The sequence below is a fragment of the Pseudoliparis swirei genome, chromosome 23 (genome assembly GCF_029220125.1).
Source record: "Pseudoliparis swirei isolate HS2019 ecotype Mariana Trench chromosome 23, NWPU_hadal_v1, whole genome shotgun sequence".
NCBI classification, from domain to species: domain Eukaryota; kingdom Metazoa; phylum Chordata; class Actinopteri; order Perciformes; family Liparidae; genus Pseudoliparis; species Pseudoliparis swirei.
This window is the reverse complement of record NC_079410.1, coordinates 4,149,463-4,163,212: the sequence shown is the minus strand read 5'-3', so window position 1 is coordinate 4,163,212 and position 13,750 is coordinate 4,149,463. Positions and strand designations below refer to the sequence as shown.

Here is a 13,750-nt window from a genome sequence, read left to right as displayed (position 1 = left end):
CTCCTCTCCTTCTCAATAGTGAAGTAAAGGACTCTTTAAAACCTTATCCTTCTCCCTCTCCCCTTTCCTCTCCTCATTCTTCTCCTCCTTATCCCCTCTCCTCTCCTTTCTCCTCTCCTTCTCCACTCTCCTCCTTCTCCCTTATCCTCTTCTCGACTCTCTTTCTCCTTCTCCCCTCTCCTTCTACTTCTCCCTTATCCTCTACTCTCTTTCTCCTTCTCCCTTATCCTCTTCTCGACTCTCTTTCTCCTTCTCCTTCTCCCCTCTCCTATACTCTCCCTCTCCTATCTCCCATCTCCCCTACTCTCATTCTCTCCTCTCCTCTCCTTCTCTCCTCCCCCTTCTCCTCTCTTCAACTCTCCTTCTCCTTTTCATTCTCCCCTCTACTCTCATCTCCTTCTCCTTTTCATTCTCCCCCCTCATCTACTCTCCCTTTCCTTCTCTTTCTCCTTCTCCTTCTCCTCTTCCGTCTCTCTGGAGCAGGAGGTATTGTTTGACGGCGCTGCCTCTACAAGCCTCGTCCCATCTGTGTCTATGAATGTGAGAGCAGGAGAGACAACACACACACACACACACACACACACACACACACACACACACACACACACACACACACACACACACACACACACACACACACACACACACACACACACACACACACACACAGGAGTGCACGTACACTCTTTCCCCGCCACCTGGGGACTCTCATTTAACTTTAGACGTGTGCTAATGAGGAGGAGATGACCTCGTCCTTGAGTTAACGAACAGAAACCTGACGGAGAAAATAAACAAACAAATAAATAAATAAATGAATAAATAAGGAGCAGAAAGTAACTTTAGAGTCACTCTGTTTCCTTCTCCACTGACCGGTATATATTTAAATATATATATATATATACAAATATATACATATATATATATATAAATATATATATATAAATATATATATATAAATATAAATATATATGAATACATATAAACAATATATAAATATAAATATATATAAATACATATAAACAATATATAAATATATATACATACATATATATATATATAAATATATATTTACTGTATATACATATATACATACAGTATATATATAAATATATATATACATACCAGGGAGGGGGTGATCCGGGTTTGTGTGTTCAGGCGCTTGTTCTCAAGTCCGAGCCTGGATGAGTGACTTTGTGGTCTTGCATGCATGGATGGTCCTCCATTCTCCCCCCCCCCCCCCCCCCAACGCTCCCCCTCCCCCCGATCCAGCCCTGACTCCCTCTCTCCCTCCGCCTCTCTCCCGCCCTCCATCAAGCCCCCCCCCCCCTCTCTTTCCTCCAAATGGGCCCGGCGGATGCTGGAGAGGTCATCGCGCTGTGGGAGGGCGGAACGAGCCCGGATGCGTTGGCCTGTGAGTGAGTGGACATGTGGCAAAGTGTATGTGTGTGTGTGTGTGTGTGTGTTTGTGTGTGTGTGTGTGTTCTTCCTTGGAGATGCTTTATCCTCCGCCCTACTTCACAGTCGTTCTAGAAGAAAATCTCTATTGGCCTCTTCCTTAATCAGCTCTTTTTGTGTTTATGTGTGTGTGTGTGTGCTTGCATACTAGTTATAGTGAGTAACTTGTTATGTATGCAGTGGTATGACAGACACACAGTGTGTAGTACACACGCCAATGTTACTGTAACTGTGTGTGTATGTGTGTGTGTGTGTGTGTGTGTGTATGTGTGTGTGTGTATGTGTGTGTGTGTGTGTGTGTATGTGTGTGTGTGTATGTGTGTGTATGTGTGTGTGCGTGTCTCACTGAGAGGCTTGAATGCTGCTGAATCAAAGCATGTAATTGGTTTGTAGATGATTTAATATTATTTCTCTCCACTGGAACACACACACACACACACACACTCTCTCCCTGTGTGCGTATACTTCAGGAACACAATATAGCGTGTGTGGGGGGGGGGGGGGGCAGGAGTATTTGGGCATTAAAGAGAAAATTGGTAAGGAAGGAAAGTAAATCGCTGACTTCAGCAGTCGCCTCCATTTCCAGTGTGTGTGTGTGTGTGTGTGTGTGTGTGTGTGTGTGAAGCTGCTGCATAGATCGCGCACACGCTGCACCTCCTCCCCGCTGCACCTCCTCCCCGCTGCACCTCCTCCCCGCGTTCGTGAGAGAGGAGGCAGCGCGAGGCAGAGCAACACAGCGATGATGTCATCTCTGCCACCTTCCCTCGATACGCCCGCGTACAGGAACTCAGATCACAGATGATGACATCACCGGTTGTCGTCTCTCACTCCTCATCACTCTCTCACTCCGCATCACTCTCTCACTCCTCGTCCCTCTCTCGCTCCTCATCACTCTCTCACTCCTCATCACTCTCTCACTCCTCATCACTCTCACTCCTCATCACTCCCTCACTCCTCATCACTCCCTCACTCCGCATCACTCTCTCACTCCTCGTCCCTCTCTCACTCCTCATCACTCTCTCACTCCTCATCACTCTCTCACTCCTCATCACTCCCTCACTCCTCATCACTCCCTCACTCCTCATCACTCTCTCACTCCTCATCACTCCCTCACTCCTCATCCCTCTCTCACTCCTCATCCCTCTCACTCCTCATCACTCTCTCACTCCTCATCACTCTCTCACTCCTCATCCCTCTCACTCCTCATCCCTCTCTCACTCCTCATCATCCCTCTCTCACTCCTCATCCCTCTCACTCCTCATCACTCTCTCACTCCTCATCCCTCTCTCACTCCTCATCACTCTCACTCCTCATCACTCTCTCACTCCTCATCACTCTCTCACTCCTCATCACTCCTCATCACTCTCTCACTCCTCATCCCTCTCTCACTCCTCATCCCTCTCTCACTCCGCATCACTCTCTCACTCCTCGTCCCTCTCTCGTTCCTCATCACTCTCTCACTCCTCATCACTCCCTCACTCCTCATCACTCTCTCACTCCTCATCCCTCTCCTCATCACCTCTCTCACTCTCCATCACTCCTCTCCTCCTCATCACTCTCCTCCTCATCATCTCTCTCCTCCTCATCCTCTCCCTCCTCATCCTCTCACTCCTCATCATCTCTCCTCCTCATCCCTCTCTCCTCCTCATCATCCTCTCACTCCTCATCCCTCTCACTCCTCCTCCCTCTCCTCATCACCCCTCACTCCATCACTCTCTCCCTCCTCATCACTCTCTCCTCATCACTCTCTCCGCTCCTCATCCCTCCCTCGCTCCTCATCCCTCTCTCGCTCCTAATCCCTCTCTCACTCATCCCTCTCTCACTCCTCATCCCTCTCTCACTCCTCATCACTATCTCACTCCTCATCCCTCTCTCACTCCTCATCCCTCTCACTCCTCATCACTCCTCTCATCCTCTCCTCCTCATCCCTCATCATCCTCACTCCTCATCACTCTCATCACTCATCCTCATCCCTCTCTCCTCCTCATCCCTCTCTCATCCTCATCATCTCATCACTCTCACTCCTCATCCCTCTCACTCCTCATCCCTCTCTCACTCCTCATCCCTCTCTCACTCCTCATCCCTCTCTCACTCCTCATCACTATCTCACTCCTCATCCCTCCCTCACTCCTCATCCCTCTCTCACTCCTCATCCCTCTCCTCCTCATCACTCTCTCACTCCTCATCACTCTCTCACTCCTCATCCTCCCTCATCTCCTCCTCATCCTCCCTCATCCTCCTCATCACTCTCTCAATCCTCATCTCTCTCACTCCTCATCCCTCCCTCACTCCTCATCACTCTCTCGCTCCTCATCACTCTCACTCCTCATCTCTCTCACTCCTCATCTCTCTCACTCCTCATCCTCCTCCTCTCCACCATCCCTCCTCATCCTCATCCTCTCTCCACTCCTCATGCTATCCTCCTCTCACTCCTCATCTCTCTCCTCATCCCTCACTCCTCATCACTCTCTCGCTCCTCATCACTCTCACTCCTCATCTCTCTCACTCCTCATCTCTCTCACTCCTCCTCATCCCTCTCTCACTCCTCATCACTCTCTCACTCCTCATCACTCTCTCACTCCTCATCACTCTCACTCCTCATCACTCTCTCACTCCTCATCACTCTCTCACTCCTCATCCCTCTCACTCCTCATCACTCTCTCACTCCTCATCCCTCTCTCACTCCTCATCCCTCTCCTCACTCCCTCTCTCCTCCTCATCCTCATCCCTCCCTCGCTCCTCATCCCTCTCTCGCTCCTCATCCCTCTCTCGCTCCTCATCCCTCTCTCACTCCTCATCCCTCTCTCCTCCATCCCTCATCCTCCCTCATCACTATCTCACTCCCTCATCCTCCCTCGCTCCATCCTCCTCTCACTCCTCATCACTCTCTCACTCCTCATCACTCTCTCACTCCTCATCACTCTCTCACTCCTCATCCCTCTCTCACTCCTCATCACTCTCTCACTCCTCATCACTCTCTCACTCCTCATCACTCCCCCTCTCTCACTCCTCATCCCTCTCTCACTCATCCCTCTCTCCTCATCCCTCCCTCACTCCTCATCCCTCCCTCACTCCTCATCACTCTCTCACTCCTCATCACTCTCCTCCTCTCCCTCCTCCTCACTCATCACTCTCTCACTCCTCATCCCTCTCTCGCTCCTCATCACTCTCTCGCTCCTCATCCCTCTCTCGCTCATCACTCTCTCACTCCTCATCCCTCTCACTCCTCATCCTCATCACTCTCTCCTCCTCCATCCCTCTCTCTCCTCATCCTCCCTCACTCATCATCCCTCTCTCCTCCTCATCTCCCTCATCCTCTCTCATCCTCATCACTCTCTCCCTCCCTCCTCCTCATCTCTCTCCTCCTCATCCCTCGCTCCTCATCCCTCTCTCACTCCTCATCACTCTCTCACTCCTCATCCCTCTCTCACTCATCATCACTCCCTCACTCCTCATCCCTCTCTCACTCCTCATCCCTCTCTCACTCCTCATCCCTATCTCACTCCTCATCCCTCTCTCACTCCTCATCCCTCTCTCACTCCTCATCACTCTCTCACTCCTCATCACTCTCTCACTCCTCATCACTCTCTCACTCCTCATCCTCTCACTCCTCATCCCTCTCTCGCTCCTCATCCCTCTCTCGCTCCTCATCCCTCACTCCTCATCCCTCTCTCACTCCTCATCACTATCTCACTCCTCATCCCTCCCTCGCTCCTCATCCCTCTCTCACTCATCCCTCTCACTCCTCATCCCTCTCTCACTCCTCATCCCTCCCTCACTCCTCATCACTCTCTCACTCCTCATCACTCTCTCCTCATCACTCTCCCTCTCTCACTCCCTCTCACTCCTCATCCCTCTCTCACTCCTCATCCCTCTCACTCCTCATCCCTCTCTCACTCCTCATCCCTCTCTCACTCCTCATCCCTCTCTCACTCCTCATCACTATCTCACTCTCTCACTCCTGATCCCTCTCTCACTCCTCATCCCTCTCTCCTCCTCATCCTCTCCTCCTCATCCCTCTCTCCTCATCCCTCCCTCACTCCTCATCCCTCTCTCACTCATCCCTCTCTCCTCATCCCTCTCTCCTCCTCATCCTCTCTCCTCCTCATCCCTCTCTCTCATCCTCCTCTCCTCATCCCTCTCTCATCATCCACTCCTCTCTCACTCCTAATCCCTCTCTCACTCATCCCTCTCTCACTCCTCATCACTATCTCACTCCTCATCCCTCTCTCGCTCCTAATCCCTCTCTCACTCATCCCTCTCTCACTCCTCATCCCTCTCTCACTCCCTCACTCCTCATCCCTCTCTCACTCCTCATCACTATCTCACTCCTCATCCCTCCCTCGCTCCTCATCCCTCTCACTCCTAATCCCTCTCTCACTCCTCATCACTATCTCACTCCTCATCCCTCCCTCGCTCCTCATCCCTCTCTCACTCATCCCTCTCTCACTCCTCATCCCTCTCTCACTCCTCATCCCTCTCTCGCTCCTAATCCCCCTCTCACTCATCCCTCTCACTCCTCATCCCTCCCTCACTCCTCATCCCTCTCTCACTCCTCATCCCTCTCTCACTCATCCCTCTCTCACTCATCCCTCTCTCACTCCTCATCACTATCTCACTCCTCATCCCTCTCTCACTCATCCCTCTCTCACTCCTCATCCCTCTCTCACTCCTCATCACTATCTCACTCATCACTCCCTCACTCCTCATCCCTCCCTCACTCCTCATCCCTCTCTCACTCATCCCTCTCTCCTCATCACTCTCTCGCTCCTCATCCCTCTCTCACTCCTCATCACTATCTCACTCCTCATCCCTCCCTCGCTCCTCATCCCTCTCTCACTCATCCCTCTCTCACTCCTCATCCCTCTCTCACTCCTCATCACTATCTCACTCCTCATCACTCCCTCGCTCCTCATCCCTCCCTCACTCCTCATCACTCTCTCACTCCTCATCCCTCTCTCACTCCTCATCCCTATCTCACTCCTCATCCCTCTCCTCTCATCCTCTCTCACTCCTCATCACTCTCTCACTCCTCATCCCTCCCTCACTCCTCATCACTCTCTCACTCCTCATCCCTCTCTCACTCCTCATCCCTCTCTCACTCCTCATCCCTCTCTCACTCCTCATCCCTCTCTCACTCCTCATCACTCTCTCCTCATCCCTCCCTCACTCCTCATCCCTCTCTCACTCATCCCTCACCTCACTCTCCTCATCACTCCTCACTCCCTCCTCCTAATCCCTCCCTCACTCCTCATCCCTCTCCTCATCCTCTCTCCTCATCACTCCCTGCTCCTCATCCCTCTCTCCTCCTCATCCCTCTCCTCCTCCTCATCCTCCTCACTCCTCATCCCTCCTTTTCTTTTTCCTCCCTTTCCCCTCCCCACTCTTTATTCCCCTTTCCCCACCCCTTCCCCCTCAATTTTCCCCTACCCTCCCCCTCCTCCTCACCAACTTCTCCTCCCCGTCATACTCCCCCTTTCCCCCCTCTCCTCCTCCTCCCATTCCCCACACCCCCACCCCCCTTTATTTTACCCCCCCTTTCACCCCCTTTTCCCCATCCCCCCTTTAAAATCCCACCCATCCATTCTTAATTGGCCTCCTTTCCCTTAAAAGTCTCCTCTTTCCAATTTTTCCTCACCTCTTCCCAAACCTTTCCTCTTCTCCTTTTTACCCTTTTGGTTTCCCTACCCCTTTCCCTCCTCCCTTTCCCCTGAATAAGCTTCACCCATTCTTTTTCCCTCCTCTCCCCCTTTTTACCCCCCAAAAACCCTCTCTCATCACCTCTCTCCTCCCCACCCTCATTATGGGGATTCCCTTATTAAAACCCCCCTTTAGGGGGTCATATTTCCCTATATTATAATTCATTAAATCCTTTGGGGTATTATCCTTAAAACCCTGTGGGTTATTATGAAAACTTATTCTATTCTGTGGGGGGCTATTCTTGAAAACATTTTCCCCCCCTAATACTATCCTATATTCTATATCTATATACCTATAATCCTTTCCTTAAAACCTATTCCTTTTACTTTCTCATTTGTTACTATTATATCCTCCTTATCCTCTTATCATATTTTCCTCATTTTCATGTTCATATGGTCCTCCCCCTTCCCCCCCTCCTTATACTGAAAATCCGTATCCCCAAACCACACCCTTGGGGCTCCTCCTTTAATTTTCTAATGTTTTCCCCCTTTCACCTCCCTGTCCCCTTCCCCTTTTTTTGTCTTTTTTTTTTTGGTGTGTCTTTTTTTTGGGCTTCCTGGGGTTTTTTAAAAGGTTTTAAAATTTTTAAAAGGCTTCTTTTCTATTTCTTTTTCCTTCTTCCTTTTCCTTTTAATTTCTTCCCTTCCCAAAATTTCTTCCTTCTTTTATTTCCCTTTTTTCTTTTATTTCTTTTTTCTATTTCCCCTTTTTCTTTTTCCTTGGGGAAGGGGTTTCATTAAATGTTTTATAAATCATCCTGTTTGGGTTGTTATAATGGCTTGGGTTTGTGTGTATATAGTTGGTTTTGTTGTTGAGGTGTTGGGTAAAATAATTTGGTGTTTTTAAGTAAATAATTTTTGAATTTTAATATGTGGTGGTGTTATGGGGGTGTGGTGGTATATAAAGGGTATAAAAGGGGGGGGATAAAAAATGTGGGGATGTGATATAATATGTATATAAAAATATAATATATAATGGGGTATATATTATGTGATAGGGGTGTGAATAATATAAATATAATTTTTTGGGGGGATAGATAATAGGATGAATGTGAGGGATATAATGAAAGATATGTGGGGGGGAAAATAATAATATAGGGGGTGATATAATTAAAATTATGTGTATATGGGGGGGGGTGGAAAATTATAATATAGGGGATGTTTTTGATGAGGGGGGGAATATGGGATGTATGAAAGTGAATAATATATAAAAGGGGGGAATATGAGGGGTAATATAGGGGTAATATAATGGGGGAATATAGGGGGGGTATGGGGTGTATATAATATGGGGATAATATATATATAGGGGGTGTGGGATAATAATATATTGTATTATGGTGTTTTATATATAAAAATGTGTATGTGTGGGTGTTTTATGATGTGTATAGGGTCTTCCCTTTTTTATGAAATTTTCAAAATTTACAAAGTTTTTTTTTTTTCTTCTTCTTCTTCTTCCTTTTAGTAACCTAATTTTTTTTTACCTTTTTTGTTTATGGGGGGACCCCCTTTGATTTGGGGGATAGGGGGGGGGTTTCCCCAAAAACAAACAAAACAGAAAATTTTTTTTAAACTAACAGTTGTTGTGAAGGTGAGTATTAAAAGGAGCAGAAGAGGGGGGAAGTTAAAAAATTTTAATTGTTTTTTGGTGGGTTTTTTTGACCCCTTAGAAACTTCCCTCTTTAAAAAGCCCCCTCTGCTTTGTCCCCATGTGTGTGTGTTTTTTTGTTGGTGTGGGTTTACCTGTTTTTGTTTTTTCGAACTTCTTCTTCTCGGGGTTTTTTTCATTTTCCCTTCCTTTTTTTCCTTTTTAATGGAATTTCTTACCCCAGAAAAGGTTTTCATGGTGTGTGGTGTGTGTGTGTGTGTGTTTGAGGCGGTGATTGGGAAATTGGGTTTTGGGGTGTTGTAAATAAATTGTTTAGGGTTTGTAATTTTGCCCATATTGTGATTGTTTGGGTTTCTTTATTGTTGTTTGTTTTTTTGTTGTTGTCCCCCCGTTCCCCCAATTCTGATTCTGGTTTTTGTTAAAAACTTTTTCTTATTTTTTTTCTTTTTTAATTTTTTTTCTTTTATATAAAAATTTTTATTTTGGGAATTTTTCATTTTTCCCCCTTTTATTAAATTAAATTTTTTGGAAAATTGGCAGGGTGGGGGGTTTTTTGTTCCCTTCCCCCTTTTTGTGTTTTTCACTCCCCCTCTCCCCCTCCTTTCTCTTTTTTTTTCTTTTTCCCCCCTTTTTCCCCCCTTTTTCTTGTGTTGTGTGTAATTTCGGGCCCCCTCTCCCGGGTTTGGTAAATGGTTTTTATTTCCGGTTTTTTGGTTAAAGGGCGTTTCCCCCCCTTTTCTCCTTTCTTCCCCCCCTCCTCCCTCCCCCTCCTCCCCCCTCCCCCTCCCCCCTCCTCCTCTCCTTCCTCTCCTCCTTCCCCCTCCTCCCCCTCCTCCTCTCCTCCTCCTCCTCCTCCTTCCCCTCCTCTCCTCCTCCTCCTCCTCCTCCTCCTTCCTCCTCCTCTCTCCTCCTCCTTCCTCCCTCCTCCTCTCCTTCTCCTCTCCTCCTTCCTCTCCTCCCTCCTCCCCTCCCTCCTCCCTCCTTCCCTCCTCTCCTTCCTCCTCCTCCTCCTCCTCCTTCCTCTCCTCCTCTCCTCCTCTCCTTCCTCTCCTTCCTCCTCCTCCTCCTCCTCCTCCTCCTCCTCCCTCCTCCTTCCTCTCCTCCTCCCTCCTCCTCCTTCCTCCTCCCTCCTCCTCCTCCTCCTCCTTCCTCCTCCTCTCTCCTCCTGCTCCTCCTCCTCCCTCCCTCTCTCCTCCTCCTCCTCCTCCTCCTCCCTCCCTCTCTCCTCCTCCCTCCTCCTTCTCCTCTCCTCTCTCCTCTCCTCCTCCTCCTCTCCTCCTCTCCTTCTCTCTCCTCTCTTCCCCTCTCTTCCTCCTCCTTCCTCTCCTCCTCTCTCCTCTCCTTCCTCCTCTTCCTCCTCTCCTTCCTCTCCTCCTCCTCTCCTCCTCTCTCCTCCTCCTCCTCTCCTTCCCTCTCCTCTCCTTCCTCTCCTTCCTGTCCTCCTCTCCTCCTCCTTCTCTCCTCCTCTCCTTCCTCTCCTCCTCCTCCTCTCCTTCCTCTCCTCCCCTCCTCCTCCTCTCCTCCTTCCTCTCCTCCTCTCCTTCCTCTCCTCCTCCTCCTCTCCTCCTCTCCTTCCCTCCTCCTCTCCTCCTCCTTCCTCTCCTCCTCTCCTCCTTCCTCTCCTTCCTCTCCTCCTCCTCTCCTCCTCTCCTCTCCTCCTCTCCTCTCCTTCCTCTCCTCCCTCTCCTCCTCTCCTTCCTCTCCTCCTCTCCTCCTCTCCTTCTCCTCTCCTTCCTCTCCTCCCCTCCTCCTCTCCTTCCTCTCCTCCTCTCCTCCTCCTCCTCCTTCCTCTCCTCCTCTCCTTCCTCTCCTCTCCTTCCTCTCCTCCTCTCCTCCTCTCCTTCCTCTCCTCCTCCTCCTTCCTCTCCTCCTCTCCTCTCCTCCTCTCCTCTCCTTCCTCTCCTCCTCTCTCCTCCTCCATCCTCCTCCTCCTCTCCTCCTCCTCTCCTCCTGCTCCTCTCCTTCGTCTCCTCTCCTTCCTCTCCTCCTCCTCTCCTTCCTCTCCTCCTCTCGTTCCTCCTCCTCCTCTTCCTCCTCTCCTTCCTCTCCTCCTCCTCTCCTCTCCTCCTCCTCCTCCTCCTCCTCCTTCCTCTCCTCCTCCTCTCTCCCTCCTCCTCTCTCTCCTCCTCCTCTCCTCCTCTCCTCCTCTCCTCTCCTCTCCCTCTCCCTCCTCCTCCTCTCCTTCCTCTCCTCCTCTCCTCTCCTCTCCTCCTCCTCCTCCTCCTCCCCCCTCTCTCTCCCTCCTTCCTCCTCCTCCTCCTCTCCTTCCTCTCCCTCCTCCTCCTCTCTCCTCTCTCTCCTCCTCCTCCTTCCTCTCCCTCCTCCTCCTTCCTCCTCCTCCTCTCTGCATCTCCTCCTCTCCCTCCTCCTCTCTGCGTCTCCTCCTCTCCCTCCTCCTCTCTGCATCTCCTCCTCTCCCTCCTCCTCTCTGCGTCTCCTCCTCTCCCTCCTCCTCTCTGCGTCTCCTCCTCTCTCCTCCTCCTTCCTCTCCTCCTCTCCTTCCTCCTCCTCCTCCTCCTCCTCCTCCCTCGTCTCCTCCTCTCCTCCTCTCCTCTCTTCCTCCTCCTCTCCTCCTTCTCTCCTCCTTCCTCTCCTCCTCTCCTTCCTCTCCTCCTCTCCTCTCCTCCTCTCCTCTCCTTCCTCTCCTCCCTCTCCTCCTCTCCTCCCTCTCCTCCTCTCCTCTCCTCCTCTCCTTCCTCTCCTCTCCTCCTCTCCTTCCTCCTCTCCTCCTCTCCTCCTCCTCTCCTTCCTCTCCTCCTCTCCTCCTCTCCTCCTCTCCTTCCTCTCCTCCTCCTCCTCTCCTTCCTCTCCTCCTCTCCTTCCTCCTCTCCTCCTCTCCTTCCTCTCCTCCTCTCTCCTTTCCTCTCCTCCTCTCCTCCTCCTCCTCTCCTCCTCCTCCTCTCCCTCCTCTCATCCTCCTCCGCTCTCCTCCTCTCCCTCTCCTCCCCTCTCCCCTCTCCTCTCTTCCTGCCCTCCCTCCTCCTCTCTGCATCTCCTCCTCTCCCTCCTCCTCTCTGCGTCTCCTCCTCTCCCTCCTCCTCCTCTCCTCCTCCTCCTCCTCCTCTCCTCTCCTCTCCTCCTCTCCTCCTCCTCCTCTCCTCCTCTCCTCCCTCTCCTCTCCTCCTCTCCTCCTCTCCTCTCCTCCTCGTCGCCTCTTTAAGTTCCAGAAGACATAAACCTGAAAACAGACATGAGGAGTCTGACGGAGTCGCTGGATCAATAATGTGAACTTTGAGGAGCCTGATGTGATCGGATGGATCAATAAACGGAGAGAGACGAGCGCCGCTCAGAGAACGGCTGGGAGGAAAAGGAGGGGAAAGAAAAGGAGGAGGAGAATAAGCTGACTTCAGCAGCTCTTGTGATATCCTCCTCCTCCTCTTCTTCTCCATCTCTTCTCTCTAATTAAAGAAAGAGGGGTTATATATTAATGCCCAGAGAGGATTCTCTTTATCGACCGGGCCGCAGAACGCTGAATCTCCCCGTATGAAATGGCAGATATTACACACACACACACACACACACACACACACACACTAGAAAGGAGGATGTGTGTGTGTGTGTGTGTGTGTGTGACAGCGGGGCCAGTGGGAGGTTAGGATGATGGGGCCTGTGGGATTACAGCGTGAGAACATCCCGTGGCAAGAATCCCATCACGCCATCGCCCCGAGATGACACGCCGCCCCCGGAGAACCTCGGTTCTCCTAATCTTTTCGGGGGGGGCGAGGTTATGGGGGGTGAGGGGGGGGCTGTCTTTCATTTTTTATGTTCTCTGTGTTTTCCTGGGTCAGCACTATTTTCAAAAGGCCTCGCTCTTTGCACCTGCTGCGTGTCTCCATTTCACCTATTTCACACTGTATTCTCTCTCTCTCTCTTTCTACACACACACACACACACACACACACTCTAGGGTTGCAATCAACCAGAAGCAGGCAGGTGGAGTGAGAGAGAGAATGATGAGAGGGCAGTAAACGAGGGTCAGCGGGTGAGCACCTCCTCTGTGCCGGGCGCACGGGGAGAGGTACGGCTGGGGCAAGGTGCATTCTGGGAGATGGAGTTCCTCACAGCGTGGAGAAACCCGTTCAGTCATGAAACAGGAGCTGTCACTCCTGTCAGACAAAAGGAGGTCGGGAAAATGGATTCCGCTCTCCCTCTCCTATGCGCTCGCTCTCTGTGTGTGTGTGTGTGTGTGTGTGTGTGTGTGTGTGTGTGTGTGTGTGTGTGTGTGTGTGCGCTTCAGTGGATTTAGACATCTCTCCCTTAAGTGGAACACTTTTATAAAGATTTAGAGAATAGTGGACGCCTGGATTGAAAATGCATTTGTGTTCATTTGGAGGGGTGTGTGTGTGTCTGTGTGTGTGTGTGTGTGTGTGTGTGTGTGTGTGTGTCTGTGTGTGTGATTCACGAAGCACGACTCCCATGCTGTAATACCTATCCGCTGAACTGGTTGTGATCGGTACACACACACACACACTTCACACACACACACTTCACACACTCTCCAGACTCTCGAGCCGTGCATTGAAACTCCTAAACGTCCATCAAGTGAAACATATTTGTGAAGTTTTATCTTTGATGCCTTCTGTGTTTTTCTGGAATGTTTTTCAGTATAAAATGAAACAAGTTGTGATTCGTGACGTACCTGTGGACGGGTCACCTGTGTGCGTTACGACTGTAAGGTGTTCCACCGAGAGGTAACAGATGTAATGAGGTGGGAGAGATTGGCGGAGGCGCTCAAATACCGCCGCGTGATTAGCTGCCGTCTGAGCGGCAGAATGAAACAAGTAGAAATCACGGGACATTACATAATCCTAAAAAAATAAAGTTACAAGAAATAAAGCATCATCAAGCTTCATCTAACCAATATGTGTGTGTGTGTGTGTGCTTGTGTGTGTGGTAGAGAACAGCAGGTGTTGATGCTGAGAGCGACACACCTGTAGTGGGTGGAGACTGCGTCAACATGCTGGTCTCTCTCTCTCTCTCTCTCTCTCTC

General features: G+C 50.5%; 1 protein-coding gene across 1 annotated transcript in view; it reads right to left on the bottom strand.

The window, feature by feature from the left end:
• The window catches only part of grin2aa (glutamate receptor, ionotropic, N-methyl D-aspartate 2A, a), a 158,447-nt gene that overhangs the window by 31,472 nt on the left and 113,225 nt on the right, over positions 1-13,750 (bottom strand). The window lies entirely within an intron of this gene.